This window comes from Lutra lutra, chromosome 5 (genome assembly GCF_902655055.1).
Source record: "Lutra lutra chromosome 5, mLutLut1.2, whole genome shotgun sequence".
Classification (NCBI taxonomy): domain Eukaryota; kingdom Metazoa; phylum Chordata; class Mammalia; order Carnivora; family Mustelidae; genus Lutra; species Lutra lutra.
The window spans coordinates 115026791-115044569 of record NC_062282.1 but is presented as its reverse complement, the minus strand read 5'-3'; the positions used below and the strand labels follow the sequence as shown (position 1 = coordinate 115044569).

The following is a 17779-nucleotide window of genomic DNA, read 5'->3' as shown; positions in this document are numbered from 1 at the left end:
ACTTTACTGAATTCCTGTATGAGTTCTAGCAGTTTTGGAGTAGAGTTTTGGGTTTCCACATAAGGTATCCTATCATCTGCAAAGAGTGAGAGTTTGACTTCTTCTTTGCCCATTTGGATATCTTTTATTTCTTTATGTTGTCTTATTGCTGAGGCTAGGACTTTTAATACTATGTTGAATAGCAGTGGTGATAGTGGACAGCCCTGCCTTGTTTCTGACCTTAGGGGAAAAGCTCTCAGTTTTTCCCCATTGAGAATGATATTCACTGTGGGTTTTTCATAGATGGCTTTGATGATATTGAGGTATGTACCCTCTATCTCTACATTGTGAAGAGTTTTGATCAAGAAAGGATGCTGTACTTTGTCAAATGCTTTTTCAGCATCTATGAGAGTATCATATGGTTCTTGTTCTTTCTTTTATTAATGTATTATATCACATTGATTTTGTGGATGTTGAACCAAACTTGTACCCCTAGAATAAATCCCACTAGGTCACGGTGAATAATTCTCTTAATGTAAAGCTGGATTTTGGTGAGAATTTTTTCATCTGTGTTTTCATCTGTTCCAAAGATGGAATCTTTGTCTTGTTTTGGGATCAAGATGATGCCGGCCTCATAATATGAGTTTGGAAGTTTTCCTTCCATTTTTTTGGAACAGTTTCAGGAGAATAGGTATTAATTCTTCTTTAAATGTTTGGTAGAATTCCCTTGGGAAGCTGTCTGGCCCTGGGCTCTTTTTGGGGGGAGATTTTTGATGACTGCTTCAATCTCCTTACCAGTTATGGGTCTGTTCAGGTTTTCTGTTTCTTCCTGGTTCAGTTTTGGTAGTTTATATGTCTCTAGGAATGCATTCATTTCTTCCACATTGTCAAATTTTCTGGTGTATAGTTACTCATAATATGTTCTTATAATTGTTCATACTTCTTTGGTGTTAGTTGTGATCTCTCCTCTTTCATTCATGATTTTATTAATTTGGGTCCTTCCTATTTTCTTTTTGATTAGTCTGGCCACCAATTATCAGTCTTAATAATTTTTTCAAAGAACCAGCTCCTAGTTTCCTTGATTTTTTCCTACTGTTCTTTTGGTTTCTATTTCATTGATTTCTGCTCTGATCTTTATGATTTCTCTTCTCCTGCTGGGTTTAGGCTTTCTTTGCTGTTCTTCCTCCAGCTCCTTTAGGTGTAAGGAGAGGTTGTGTACTTGAGACCTTTCTTGTTTCTTGAGAAAGTCTTGTATTACTATGTATTTTCCTCTCAGGACCACCTTTGTGGTGTCCCAAAGATTTTGGACAGTTGTGTTTTCATTTTCATTTGTTTCCATCAATTTTTTTCAATTCTTCTTTAATTTCCTGGTTGACCCATTCATTCCTTAGTAGGATGCTCTTTAGCCTCCATGTATTCAAATTCTTTCCAACTTTCCTCTTCTGATTGGGTTCTAGTGTCAGAGCTTTGTGGTCTGAAATATACAGGGAATGATTCTAGTCTTTTGGTGCTGGCTGATACCTGATTTGTGACCCAGGGTATGATCTATTCTGGAGAATACTCTGTGTACACTAGAGAAGAGTATGTATTTTGTTGCTTTGGGATGGAATGTTGTGAATATATCTGTGATGTCCATCTGATCCAGTGTGTCATTTAAAGCCTTTATCTCTTTGTTGATCTTTTGCTTTGATAATCTGTCCATTTCAGCAAGGGGGGGTGTTAAACTGCCCTACTATTACTGTATTGTTGTCGATGTGTTTCTTTCATTTTGCTATTAGTTGGTTTATATAATTGGCTGCTCCAGTGTTAGGGAAATAGATCTTTAAAACTGTTAGATCTTCTTGTTGGACAGGCCCTTTAAGTATAATATAGTGTTCTTCATCTCTTATTATAGTCTTTGGCTTAAAATCTAATTTATCTGATATAAGAATTGCCACCCCAGCTTTCTTTCGATATCCATTAGCATGGTAAATTGTTTTCCACCCCCTCACTTGAAAACTGAAGGTGTCTTTGGGTCTAAAATGAGTGTTTTATAGGCAGCATATTGATGGGGCTTGGTTTTTTATCCATCCTGATACCCTGTGTCTTTTGATTGGGGCATTTAGCCCATTTACATTCAGGGTAACTGTTGAAAGATATGAATTTAGTGTCATTGTGTGGCCTGTAGAATGCCCGTTACTGTATATTGTATATTCATTTCTGGTCTGTTACTTTTTAACTCTCTCTTTGCTTAGAAGATCCCTTTTAATATTTCCTGGAGGGCTGGTTTGTTATTTGCAAATTCTCTTAGTTTTTCTTTGTCCTAGAATCTTTTTATCTCTCCTTCTATTTTCAATGACAGCGTAGCTGGATATGGTATTCTTGGTTTCATATTTTTCTTGTTTAGTGCTCTTAACCTACCATGCCAGTCTTTTCTGGCCTGCCAGGTCTCTATGGATAGATCTGGCGCCAATCTAATATTCCTACCATTGTATGTTACAGATCTCTTGTCCTGTACTTCTTTTAGGATATTCTGTTTGTCACTGAGACTTGTAAATTTTACTACCAGACAACGGGGTGTAGACCTATTTTTATTGGTTTTGAGGGGGGTTCTCTGTGCCTCCTGGATTTTGATGCTTGTTCCCTTCACCAAATTAGGGAAATTGCTCTAATACACTTCCTGTCCCTCTCTCTCTTTTTTTTCTGGGATCCCAATTATTCTAATATTGTTTTGTCTTATGGTATCACTTATCTCTTAAATTCTCCCCTTGTGTTCCAGTTATTTATCTCTCTTTTGCTCAGCTCCTTTATTCTCCATCATTTGGTCTTCTATATCACTAATTCTCTCTTCTGCCTCATTTATCCTAGCAGTAAGAGTCTCCATTTTTTATTGTACCTCATTAATAGCTTTTTTGATTTCACCTTGGTTAGATTTTAGTTTTCTTTTATTTCTCCAGAAAGGGATTTTATTTATCTAGAGGGGAATTCTCTAATATCTTCTATTTTTTTTCCAAACCCAGCTAGCATCATCATTCTGAACTCTAGTTCTGACATCTTTATTAATGTCTGTATTGATTAGGTCCCTAGCCATCAGTATAACCTCTTGTTCTTTTTTTGAGGTGAGTTTTTCTGCCTTGTCATTTTGTCCAGAGAAGAATGGATGGATGAGAGAACAAAATACTAAAAGAGTAGCAACGACCTCAGAAAAATATACACTAACCAAATCAGAAGAGACCCAAAACCAGGGAAGGAAGAAGGGGAAAAAATAGATAGATAGATAGATAGATATTGATGTCTGTATATATCTATGTATATGATTAGACTGGTGAATAGAACAGAGCTACACACTTGATTTTGGGTATATTTTGGTCTGTTAGAAGAAACTGCCTCCTAAAATGTTAAAGAAAGAAAAACTCACATATGTACAAAAATAAGGGCAAACCTGATGAAGTAATGGAATATGACTGTAAAGGTGAAAATTTTAAAAGATTTTAAAAAAGGAATTGATAAGAAGTTGGTTGAAAAGGAAAAAAAGTTAAAAAGGAGAGAATGTGGGGCACCTGGGTGGCTCAGAGGGTTAAAGCCTCTGCCTTTGGCTCAGGTCATGATCCTAGGTCCTGGGATCGAGCCCCACATCGGGCTCTTTCCTTGGTGGGGAGCCTGCTTCCTCCTCTCTCTCTCTGCCTGCCTCTCTGCCTACTTGTGATCTCTCTCTGTCCAATAAACAAATAAAATCTTAAAAAAAAATAAAATAAAATAAAAAAATAAAAAGGAGAGAATGTGATCAGGCTGGAGACTAGAACAAAGCCATATGTTAGATTTAGGGTATATTTTGATCTGTTAGAAGAAACTGTATCCCAAAATTTTAAAGAAAGAAAAACTTATATATGTATACAAAAAATAAGGTTGAATAATATGAAGGGATAGATATGACTATAATAATGAAAGTTTAAAAATATTTTTTAAAAGGTATTGATATATAATAGTTGAAAAAGCTTAAAATAGGAAAGAGGAAAAATTTTTTAAAAATAGAATAAGAAAAAAATAAAATTTAAAATACTTAACTTTGAAAGACTAAAGAATCATGGGGGAAAAGCCATGAATTCTATGTGTTGCATTTCCCTAGCTCTGGAGTTCCACAGTTCTCATTGCTTGGTGAACTTGGTCATGGCTAGATGTTCTTATTGATCTTCTGGGGGAGAGGCCTGTGGCAGTGATTCTCAAATGTCTTTGCCTGAGGTGGAATTGCACCACCCTTGCCAGGGGCCAGGCTAAGGAATCTGCTTGGTTTTGCTCTTGGTAGCTTTTGTTCCCTGAACACTTTCCGTACAGCTTTGGAGGATGGGAATGAAGATGGCATCCTCCCAGTCTCTGACCCGCAGGAGCTGAGAGCTCAAGGCCCCACTCCTCAGTGTGCCCTCATAGAAAAGCAGTCAGTTACTCCTGTCTCCCTCATCTTCTGCCCCATCCATGCTCACCTGGCCTGTGACCAAGCATTTCTATCTCTGGCACATGACCCAGTTTGGAGTCTCCAAACCCAGCAGATTCCTGCAGTGTGCTCCTGTGCCACTCCCCCTGGAGGAAGAGGGTAAGTCACCCCGATCTGCCTATTGTGGGGTCCCTGCTTGAGGGGTAGTGGCCCAGCTGTGCCGGGCATCACGGTTTATGGCAACTGCGAGCTGAGAGCCCCCTCCCCCGCTCTGTCTCTGCATCTTGCTTCCCTGTTCTAATACCTGGGATCACTGCTGCCCTCAGGCACCCTTGTTTTTTTGTGACCCCAATAGTCCTGAGACCACACTGTCCCCACAAGGGCTCCATCCCCCACTTATGTCTAGAGTGACGTCCCTCAGTGGAGCAGACTTCTAAAAGTTCCGATTTTGTGCTCCATTGCTCTCTCACTTGCCGGGAGCCATCCCTTCCCCTCATGGTCTGTCTTCCCTTGAATCGCCTTGGATTCACTTCTCCCCACGTCCTACCTTCTAGAAAGTGGTCGATTTTCTGTTCCTAGAATTGCTGCTCTTCTTCTCTTCTATCTCTTATTGAGTTTGTAGGTGTTCAGAATGGTTTGATAACTATCTAGCTGAATTCCTGGGACTCAAAGAAATTTAGGTCTCCTTCTCTGCCATCTTGCTCTTGGCTTGGGACTCTTTGCATAGTATGTTATCCCCCAAAATACTAGTTTAAAATACAATTATTTTATTTAATCATGGCTTTGTGGGTCAGGAATTCAGACGTGGTATAGCAGGGACATTTTATCTCTGCTCATAAAATCTGGAGCCTCTGTTGGTATTGCTCAAGTGGTTAGGGACCAGCTCAGGGACCTGGTTTGGAAGTCGGGTCATGTGTGTGGTTCCTGGTTTCTCCTTCATGTAGGCACTCCATGTATCTGGCTTGGGCTTCCTCACAACATGGTGGTTTCAGGACCTTCACATTTCATACAGTGTTGTTGATTTTTTCCCAGAGAGATAGTAGAAGCTGTCATACCTCTTAAAGGCTAAGATTGGAACTGACACAGTGCCACTTCTGCCACATTCTGTTGGTCAAAGCAAAGCAGAAGGCCAGACCAGGTTAAGGGAGGTGGAAACATATTCCCTTATAGATGACAAAGTAGAGTATATACACAAAGGGAATGAGCTGATGATATCCATCTTTAGCGATACCTGTCATGTTGTTTAAACCAATTGCCAGCGGTCATCCTTTTCCTGCTCTGGCTGATTGTATTTTGGTACCTCCCTAACCTTAATTTAAAACTGAATTCATGGGGCGCCTGGGTGGCTCAGTGGGTTAAGCCGCTGCCTTCGGCTCGGTCATGATCTCAGGGTCCTGGGATCGAGCCCTGCATCGGGCTCTCTGCTCAGCAGGGAGTCTGCTTCCCCCTCTCTCTCTGCCTGCCTCTCTGCCTACTTGTGATCTCTCTCTGTCAAATAAATAAAAATAAAATCTTTAAAAAAAAATAAAAAATAAAACTGAATTCATTAATTGGATTTCCCAGAAAATCTGACCATATTAATCTTTTTTTTTTTTTTTTTTTTGGTAGCTTTACTGAAGTTTGTAAAGAGTGGCCGTATCACTAAGCACTAAGCATCTTATTTAAATGATTGTTATTTTCTCTACAGACTGAGTCTTTTTCTATGAAAGAGTTATCATATCAGGGGCACCTGGGTGGCTCAGTGGGTTAAGAGTTATCATATCAGCTGCTAAGATGCTGATGCTTCCCCATGTTATTGGATATGCAGCTTCACTGCATGCTTGTCAGAACTTAGTAATGGAAATTTTATTTTAATGTTGTATTATGGAACATTACAACCACATGTAAAAGTAGACAAAATGTTATAAGACACACTTTTGTAGCCATTGCTCGGCTTTAAGAATTATCAACTTATGGCCAATCTTGTTTTTTCTATACCTTGCCCAGTTGCTAGCTCTATTTTTCCCTCTCTCATTATTTTAAAGCGAAGTGGCACTATGAGAGGATTTAATCTGTAAATTGAATAATACTGAATAGTATGTTGGTGTTAGACCCACATGAAAAGTACTAGTCCAAAGTGCACAGTTGTCATATTTTGGGCTCACTGTGATTAATAGAGGTAAAAAGTAATCCTTCAGTGCCTAGAGCTATGAGCAGAAACTTATTTGCTTTTCATACAAGGAAAAGTGGACTGAAATGCAGATATACACAGACTACTGTCTAGTGGTAAATGATTTGGTTGGGGCCATTAAAGGGACAAAATTAGAGGAGAAGGTCTGAGGCTATCTAAAGCAGAAGTGTATAGATCAACTGGTAGAATTGGGCATAATAGAATTTTATGTTAATGAATATGTGAGCCTCAATTGTGGAGAGGCTCTTAGAAACTAGAGGAACATTCTACTACAGATACAGTGGGCCCATGAAGAATGTGTTCAGGATGGTATGATAGAAGGCTTTGTGTGGGCCCAATAGTATGTGTTCCTTCTCAATGAGCCTGACCATGCTACTACCTTTGCTGAGGTCTTGACTTGCTGTTACCAGAAATGGATTCTGACTACTCAATATGGTAGCATTCTCAAGGTGGATTAGTCACCCACTTTGTGGCAGTTTTGTAACATCATTACCATCTATCCTACATGGTCAGTGATGAATCCTCACCAGATTGATCCTTGCCATATACTTGATATTGATTTGCCTTTACTCCTGAAATGCTGCCATCATGACCACCAGGGCTTAGTCATCTCATAACATGATAAGTTCCCACACAATGTTACTTCAGCCCAAATAACCAATTTTATGATAAAGAAGGTGTTATGATAGGCCCTAGAACAAGATATTCACTGGTCTTAACATATATTCCTTACCCAGAAGCAGATGGCTTAATAGAACATTGTAAAATGCAATCGCTTCTCGGCCTTTTGGCTAAGATCAAGTGTAGAACATTTCAAAATGCTTATTTAAGCCATCGGCTTTGGGATTTTAGCTTTGTCTTCTATGAGTTGGTATATGTCCTCAACTCATAGCCACTATCATGTACTGTATCTTTAATAGAATATATGGGAATTAGAAAAAGGAGTTGAAATATGTCCCCTTCCATCATCTTTCCGGTGACTCAGTTGTGAAATTTTTGATTCTCAGCTCCACAGTCTTGGATTCTACCAAATCTGAGATTCTCTTTTTCATGTGTGGGGCAGAGGATTTTTTTTTTTCCTAATTCCATTGAATTTGAAGCTCTGACTGCCACTTGTTTCATAAAATATAAAGACAAGATTTTCTTTATTGACATAGGTAACAGACCCTTGTGGGCTTAGGATTGCTGCTACACAGTGGAGGCAGACGAGAAGAGTTTCAAACCCAGTGGATTTCTAAGGGCATCATTTGATGCTTCTGTATCCAGTGCCCTCCCCTCAGCTATTTCTCCAAGTGAGGACATGATATTTAGAAAGCATAATACAAATGTTAGAGATACCCAATACTACTAACTCGGCTCTTTCTAGGCTTTTTTATTTAAGAAAAAAAGAAATCATGGGTTCATCTTGGTACTTCCAATTCAAATTCAGGATTACTTTGTGTTTTTTTTAACTAATTTACATTATTATCTTTATCTCCTTTCTTCTTACTAAAATTCCAAGGTGTAAATAACACAATTTAATTACTTATTTACTTTATCTCATTATATGCATTTAATAGGCTCAGAATAACACTACTAGCATAAACATAAACAGTATGATTACTGACAAACACTGTATGATCTTGCTTATATGTGGAACATAAGAGAGTCAAATCTGTAGAAGCAGAGAGTACCATGGGCTAGGGGAGGGAAAATGGAGAGATGTTGATTAAGGAGTATAATGTTTCAGTTATATAAGGCAAATGAGTTCCAGAGATCTACTGTACAATGTAGTTTCTAGAGCTAACAATATTATATTGTATATTTAAAGTTTGCTGAGAAGACATATCTTCTGTTACATTATTCTTATTACCACATACAAAAATAATAACAATAAAGGGGGCAGGAGGACACATCACATTGGGAGGTGACAGATACATTTATATCTTTGATGGCAGTGATGGTTTCAAAGGTGTATGTGTACTTAGCCCCAGACTCATCAAATTATATACATTAAATATGTACAGCTTTTTATCTGTCAATCATAGCTGAACATAGTGATTTAAAAAACAATATTAGCGAAAGCTGCTTAAGTTTGGTTTTCCTCCCAAATACTTTTTCGTCTTTAAGATGCACACTACCAAATTCTGTCAAATCACTGTTTCAAGCTACTTAAAATAGTTTTTCCCTGTGATTTGTACCACTGATACATTGTGTCATTTGGTTTATTTGCTTCATTTTGATTTGATTTTTAGGTACTGGTTGCATTTATATCAATTTGGCTTTGTTTTATGAATTATGTTCAAAGATTTACATGACTTCAAAGTCGGTATATCTTGGAGTTCTGTGTTCCATCTCTGTCCTTTAATTCTGTGGTTGCTCTCCTTTTTAAGGTAACAACTTTTTTAAGTCTACCTTTTCATTTTTTTAAGACAAGCGAATAATACATACATTTACATGCATTTGTGTATAGCTATAGGTGGAGAGATAGAGGTAGGAGAGAGGACTGTTGTATTCTTCACTTCTTTTTTTTTTTTTTAGATAAATAGTAGAATAGCTGAATTTTATTTTACAAATTCAGGGATTCTTTAAAAAAATTTCTTTTCATTGAAGTGAGTTGGTTCACACAATTTCATCTTAGGCTAACCCATTTCAAATGGCAGCTCATTCTAAATAAGAGGTCAATGAAGGGAATTTTAGAGGTCATGTTCTCCCAGTTTAATTTAGATCGGATTTTTAGTTTTAAATGCTAAAATACTGTATTTTAAGGCGACAAACTTTGATGTCAAGATAAACTCATTATTAGACAAACTAAATTAAAATAATACCAGTAGGTTATTTAGACTGGGAACAGGTAAAAATTACCCCCCTGGTTTGCTTCAGTACTCACTGTTTCCACAGGTACTATTATTAATGGCTCTTCGAAAACTAGTTACTATAAAATTCTGAATCATGGTATAAAAAATGATAAAGTGGATTAGAAAACGTGTTAAGCCACTGATGTATATAAGATATTGTGTAAAGCACTGTGTAGGGGAAATGCAGAGAATGGAATAATAGTTCTTTCCTTTAAAGAATAGACAGTCCGGTTGAGATAATAGACTCAAATAGCATAAGACCATTTGTAATCATGTAAGTGAATGTGCAAAGTAATGCAATATAAGCTGAGTACAAAAAGCTTTCATCTTTATTTTTCCCCAAAGATTATTTTTTCAATTATTTAATGCAAAACACCTTTTTAAAGGATTGGTTATAAATAGTAGTTTCCAGGAAAGTTCTCTCTCTTTTTAAAGATATATTTATTTATTTAAAAGAGAGTGAGTGAACATGTGGTAGGGAGAGGCAGAGGGAAAGGGAGAGTCTTAAGCAGATTCTGCACAGAGCCTGACAAGGGGCTCGATCTCACAACGCTGAGATCAGGACCTGAGCCAAAACCAAGATTCATATATTTAACTGTGCCTGCCACTCAGGTGCCCCCAAGAGAAGCTCTCTTTAATGTATCACATAAATAAACTTAATAGAAGAAAACATTATAGTGGCAACATTGAAATTAAGCAACATCAGAAAAAAAATTTTTTTATATTATGATTACCTTTCTTGAATTTGAATTTCACATAGCCAGAATGAATAATAGCATGTGTAGGTAGGTAGAAGGTGGAAGTTGATGGTCAGAGGTCATAAGGAGCTATGATATAAGGTATGAAATGTATAAAATAATTTGTGATAAGTGAATTGAGTAGCACACAGAGAGTAAGTCTTGGAACTCTAGTATATTGTCATACCCTTCCAACTTCCTTACCCCTGGCCCAGCTACATAGAAGAGAAAATTACTTTGGATTTTTGAATTGGATGAAATGGATTGGAAACAGAAGTGTAAAAAGTTCTCAGTCTCACTGTGAAAGTTACAGCATCTAAATCATAGTTTTTCTTTTTTTAATAACCGAATAACATTTGCTTTTTTCATTAAGATAGAATGTAGAAACAAAGAAAAAAATTATGGGGACTTTGTTGTAATTCATTTTAAGTGAGATTTCATTAAAGTTGATACATCAGACAATTCTATACCCCAAAGATAACCACTGTCAGCATGTAATAGATTCTCTTCCTAACATTACATGATTGTCTATGTGTGTGTGTTTCACTGGGATTATATAGTATATGGTTTATATTCTGGTTGTTGCTTTGTCTTGTTATGACTACCATAATCATTCCCACTGTTATAAAATATTATTTAAAATAATTGTTTTAATAGTATAGTATTCCAGTATGCTCCTTTCATTTGTTCTTACTTTTCACCAATGTACATTTACTTTATATATATGTGCATTTTTAGGTTGACGTCTCATATTTTTCTTAAGAAAATTCCTAGGAATGAAATTATTAGATCAAAGTTATGAGCAATTTCTTCCTTCTCTTCTTTCCTCCTTCCTTCATTCTTTTGTCCTTTTTTTATAAATAAGAAAAATATTTGTTGGAAGAATATTGTGTAACTCACACAACAAAGTAAGTTGTAATTAGGTCTTGATAGCAAGAGAAATCCCTGTGACCTCTGCAGCAGAAATAAATGGAGGGTTTATTAAGGGTTGGCCCTTAAGGGACTCAGTGCCAACTATTTTCTATCCCTGTGTGCTTCCATTTAAGATTCATATTCTTGGAGCAGCACCTGGGTGGCTCAGTTGATTGAGCAACTGCCTTCACCTCAGGTTGTGATCCCAGAGTCCCAGGATCAAGTCCCACATCGGGCTCCCTGCTCAGCCGGGAGTCTCCTTCTCCCTCTAACCCTCTCCCTTTTCATGCTTGGTCTCTCTCTCTCTCTCTCAAATTAATAAATAAATTTTTTAAAAGATTACGTTTTTGGAAAAGAGAATATATTTGCCCTAATTTGGGTCATGTTCTCGCCATAAGGTGAAAGAATTAACATAAATTCATACCATAGTGTGGTTTTAATAGAACTTTATACTTTAATAGAACTTTATAGAGTTCTTCAATAAATGATGGTGGTCAGACAAAAAATAAATATACAAAACCACTATCAGTTATATTGAACAACTAATTTGCCTACTATCTAATTCTTGGCTGACCAAAATTCCCTTCTCCTCCAACATACAATTGATATAACATAATCAACTGTTCCACACATAAGCCTTTCTCTAATGGGAGATAACCCCAAATCATATTCTAGTCCTATATCCATGAGTCATGGGACTATTCTGATTTCACAATCCGTGACATTTTTTCTCAAGTCTTGTTGAAATATTCTGGTAGAAACCCTTCCTTTAAATGGAAAATAAGACTGTACAAAAGGCATATAAGAACTATATAGGGCCAAGTACAAAGAGAAGAAGAGAGAAATGAATGCTTTTTGCAGTTTCCCTGATTTTACATGTGACTATCAAGGCTCTTGATACAAATGGCAACTAGCCTTCCAGAATTGATCTAGTTCACAGTCCCATCAGGAATATGTAAGAGTGCCTCTTTCACTGTACCGTTCCCAACAATGAGTACTAAAAAATGTTTGGCAGACAAAAATACTTTTGCTTTAATCTAAAATACTTTAATTCCAACATGTCTGGACATTTTTCATATGTTAAGGGAATATTTATAAAGCTTCTTTTGTGAATCAGTGAATGTAATGTCATTTGCCCGGTCTTTCTCTTGGGGTATTCTAAAAACATATTTACCATACAGCAAGTCTTGACTTAGAGTACTACTCTGCTTACCACTCAGAGAATGATACACACACATTTGTACATGGTTAGTTGTATCTGAAATATTACATGTTTTATCTCCATTTCATCTCTTTCTAATGCTAGTTAGTTGTGATGTAACATTATTATCAACTGTTACAGTTATTTGATTGAAAGTAGGGGAGTAGAAAAAATACATATTTTTTTTTTTACTTAAAGTAAAAGCAAAGTGAAAATGAAGAAAAGCTTCATGACATATTGGTAAATTCAAAGGCACATAACTTAAAAATCAGATCTTGGTCTCTGAGCTACATCTTAGAAGTCCGTGAGACACATTAGGAAGCTGAATCAGAGTATTATGTTGTATTTTATAAGTCGTGCTTGTGAGTGACCTAAATACAGTAGTTTCCAAGTCATCTGAGAGAGCCAGCTTCCAAGGATTGGTAAAGTTATAACCAGGCAACAGCTTGAGCTTTGGGAGAGTTCCATCAGTAGGTCTTAAAAGCCTTGCCTTGGGTAGGGGGTGGGAAGGAGGAAGACTGTAAATATGCCGCAAGTCTTACTATGTTTCTGAGTACATCCTGAATCAAGGCAATACTCTTCTAGAGCTGACATTCCTCTTGCAGTGCCTTAAGGAGCCATAGGATGACATTTAACTTTGGACTCTCTTCATTGTATTTAGTGAAGAAAGTGCTAATGAGATATGGAAACTAAGATAATAATTGAAAGAAAATTATTTTGCGCTTTTGCAGTATCCAACAGAGGGTAATGAAGATACTGAAGAGCAAGATTTCACATTTGATCATAAACTAATTGAAGAATTCTTTTTGGCTTTTTAAATACCCAAAATTTAATGAAAAATGAGGGACTTAAATAGCAAAGCAAATCTGAGGAATTTAATGACTGCTAAAAATACTTAGACTTAAAATATTATTTTAAAAATATTTTTCCTTTCTTCAAACCGCCAATAGCATGGTGTTTGGACAAGTATCATGGTATTTTCCATATATTGCCATATATTACATTATGAAGACTTCCTTGCTAGAGGGTAAGTTTTGTAAGAATAGGACTCAGGATCCATGAGACATTTACATTTATAATCAGTATTGCATTTTGATTATGTTGTGGTCAGGGTTGAGTAGGTGGGTATCACATTTATTAGTGGCTAGACTATCAACAAAAACAAAAAATAGGGTTATTTTATTCTGTTTTTTTACCAACTCAGCTGTTTATATGTACTTGTGTTGAGTACTTCATAAAATTTAAGAAGCTCTGAACACTTTGGAAATCACCATTCTTATTTTTACAGTTGAAGAGTAATTGTTAAATTATGAGAAATGAAGATGGGCTTGATCCTATCTTCTGTTGTGAAAAGGGAGAATGCAGTCAAACATATATTTTAATAAATAGGGTCTGATAGTCTTTATTTTTGTCTGAATAATTTCACAATAAAAATAAACTTTAAAAAGAGATCTGAATACATAATTTTCAAGCCAATATTTGATTTTAACAAAAATAAAGGATTTAGCTAAAATCTTTGTACTATTTTGTGTGGCAAAGGAAGACAGCATTTGGAGTTTGAGATTTGAATTAAGCAAGATGCTCTTTGTGGCACTAATTATAAAGTGGATTGCTATATGATTTTAACTTCAAAGTTACCTGTTGCTCTTTTAATGTCTAGGGCTTGTAGTACTTTAAGGTGAGTGAATAGACCAAATTGGGGAAAATACAGTCCTGGCTGTTTTACCAATGTGTATTAACACTCAAGTTTTTTCTTCCCCCCCTTTTTTTTTTTTAATTATCACCTGTCAAAATTAAATGTGCAATTCACAGGAAATTTAAAGGCTAGTTAATATATCTCAATATATTTAGAGTCTCTGATTTTCTGAATGTCTTATTTATTCAGTAAACATTATAAAATGCAAAAATAACATTTTTGTATTCACTGTTTACTTATCCTGAGTCTCTTAGTCTTTTAAGTAGTATTTGCTACTTCTTGGCCATTTTGTTAAACAAATGCTTTTCTTTATTTTAAATTTTCTAACACAAGAATTTTTTTTTCTAACTCAAGCAGAATATAGGAATTTTTTTTGCCCATGACCTGCATCTTTTTGTTACACTTGTGTTGGTGTTTGAAGTTAAAGGTCTATACCACATTATCTAAATCTAAATGGTCTTATGTAAGTGAAATAGGACTTTGTAACTTCAAAGAACAGTATAAGAGAAGAGTAAAGAACAGGGTAACAGAAAATCAGAAGGAAACAGATTGTTCTCCCTGAGGGAAAAGTGAAAAAAATTTGCAGAAGAACTGGTCTCTTTTTTTAATCTCTGGGATGAAAATGGTAACCATAGAAATAACAATAAAACTAAGGCTTCCTTGTCAAAGAATTTCTCTTGGTGAATGACAATCCTCAATACTATTTTTAGATATTTGCTCTTATCACCCTTCCCAATATTTCAGAATTTCTAGAAAGAATACACCTGTGCCATTCATGGACTAACAATTTGGCCTGAAAATTGAAACACTTGAAAATTTGAGCTTCTCACAGAAACAGAATATAGCATACAAAGCACAAACAAGCCAGCTCTCTATAGAAGATGGGAGAGAAAAGGAAAGGATTGAGACTCATTCCTCACTCATATTTTTAGCAGTTCATAAAGCATAAAAACTCTGGCTAGTTTAACAGAACACTCAGTGGAAGAGAAAAATAGCTTATGAAATTTAAGAAAATAAGATTTGAAAAAAGGAAACTAAACTACAACAGCAGAAGTTTGTAGGTTTTTCTTTCTGGAATGCTGTTCCTGTTGAGAATTTACTCCAGTGGCAGGTGATAGATAAAAACCTGGGATTGGACAGCATTTTTCATCTTTTAACATGTATACCGCTTTTTTATTATACCTATTTTTATTTTCCCTTTTCTCTCACCAAATGTAAACTCAAGAAAGACAAAGATTTTTGTCTGTATCTCTAGCATCAAGAGCAATATCTGATACATGATTGATATTCAATAAATACTCACTGAAGAAACTGAAACTTCAATGGTCTAGGTAAAAGAAAATGAAAGCCTGAATGAAAGTAGTTCTATGAAAGCTGAAAAATAACAGATTTTAAGGAGTACAAGTTTCCGAATTTATTACTGATTAGATAATAGTGAATAAACCAGAGATATTTAGTGAATATCCAGTGTCTAAATCAAATATTAAATCAGTTGCTGCAAATGTTTTATAAGAGGGGAAGAATTTGATGTGAGGAGGTAGGTGGTCAGGATGTATTGGAGCCTAGTTTTTTACTTGGTGAAGGGACATTCTTGTGGGGCCTACAGAAGTCAGGAAGTATTTAGATACATGGTCCTGAAATTGAGTGAATAGGCACAAATTGAAATGAATATATTTGAGAATATTCAACATATGACTGTGGTTATATTTAATTTGTAAATATAGTTAAATCCAACATCTGGATGTACATTCAGTATCTCCCACCAGGTAGTAGAAATTGTGAATGTCCAGTACCATCTTATTTTTTTTTCCTATTTCCTTTACCTCTTTCACACCCCTAATCTTGCTCCACTCACTCCACTTTTGTCTTTTAAATATATAGTCTGTCTTTCAGGAGTATTTTTTTTAAGATTTTTTATTTATTTGACAGAGATCACAAGTAGGTAGAGAGGCAGGCAGAGAGAGAGGAGGAAGCAGGCTCCGCATGGAGCAGAGAGCCCCGATGTGGGGCTCGATCCCAGGACACTGGGATCATGACCTGAGCCAAAGACAGACACTTAACTGAGCTGCCCAGGCGCCCTGCATTGATTGTAGATGTTGATAAACAACCACTAAACATAAAATGAAAAAAATACCTAAAGCTGGACAAGATTAAACCTACACTGCTGTATTGTAAAATGCACCCCCGAGAGATTTTCTCCCATTCTATGCAAGTTATTTCAAAACATTACTAGCTTGCTAAAGCTTACCCCATTATTAGCCTGACTTCAAAGATCAAATGGAAGCCATGAGCTGCCCCCCAGCTAGCTTATCTGTACCCAGATACACATTATTCCTCCCTTAGTATCTTACAGAACTGTTGCCTCTTCTCCAGTGGTGCTAATAACATCCCTTGTGGTCTGGATCCCATTGACCAAGACCTACTCAGAGACTCTGTTCTTTTCATGATAATCTCTTGATGCTAACCAATATTGAAACAAATGAGTAAACAAATAATCATGACTAAAACTGGAAAGCTGCTCTGTAAATCTTCTGTGCCTTACAAGCTTCTGGATCTCTTTCATGCTGTAGCCAGGTCTATAAAAAGAAGTCTGTCCTTCACTTCCTAACCTATTTTCTAGGCCACTGACCACACTATTCTGTTTCAGTGTGGTTGACCAATAACCACCTAATTGCCAAGTCTGATAGACTTTTTATTTTCAATACCTTTTTTTCTGTCCTCATCTTACCTGATTTTAATGTCATTTTTGACAGTAGCTCTGTTCCCCTTAAAGTTCACTTCTTTCACTGACTTTTAAAATGTTCTTTTCTTACATTTTTGTTAATTCTGATTTAGATTGCTGCTTTTTCTTGGTTCCATCTTCAGCTCTCTTCCCATGATCTCATCTTCTCTTAGGACCTCACTTCATCTGTATGTGATGGCTTCCAACACCCTTCTGTCAACCTACATCACTGTGTAGCACCACACATATATTTCTCACTTTCTACTGGACACTTGCACTTACATGTGACACACATCTCAAGTTAGACATGCTCTAAATTACTTATATGATTCCCAAGCATGCACTCCCTATATAGTTTTCCTTCCAAATTCTTTGTCTTATTGCATGACACCACCATCTAGTCCGTCTTCTCAGCTGTGCGCAGGGGATCACCCTTAGTTCTACCAACTCTTTCATCCATTCCTAAATGTGTAAGTGTCTCCGTTCTTTCTGTCTTGATTCTTAACTATCTCTCAAATCCATTTAAGTCTCTCCAGCTCCCAAGCTGTTCCTCTATTTTAGATCTGCACCATGCCTCAGGTAAATTATTTTCAGCCGTTTTTCCAACCCATTCTCCATAATGTAGTTAACAGTTTTTCTGAACTTCAACTCTTCTATGCCATGTTCCCAAAACAACCTTTGAGTGATTTTGTTCCCTTCAAATTATGGTCCTTTTTTTTTTTTTTTTTTTTAATTGTGTTCACATGGCTTTTCAAGGTTGAACTCCTTACCTACTTCTCTAGCCATCAGTCTGTTGCTTCTTGATTTGGTCAATTCTTGGGTATCCTTAAAAATCTTAGAAGGAACATCATTTATGTGGGGTAATTTTCTCTGATTCCCCTATTCTAGGGTAGGGGTCTCTCCTCTTTGCTTTACAGCTAGTGATATTTATCCTATATTATAATCATCTCTTTATTTATCTCTCTTTACTGGACTGTTAGCTCCCTTATTACAAAAAGCATACCTTTTGTATGGTGACCCCAGAACCTGTCGTGGCATTTGTGAGGTAAATGTGATAACCACTATACTATGGAAACAAGGCAGGATGCATATGGTAATTGAATGTGTCGTGCATCTA

At 36.3% G+C, this 17779-nt stretch overlaps 1 pseudogene; it reads left to right on the top strand.

The window, feature by feature from the left end:
- The first annotated feature begins 7328 nt into the window (after positions 1 to 7328).
- Positions 7329 to 7495, top strand: LOC125101338 (uncharacterized; annotated as a pseudogene).
- The last annotated feature ends 10284 nt before the right edge of the window (positions 7496 to 17779 follow it).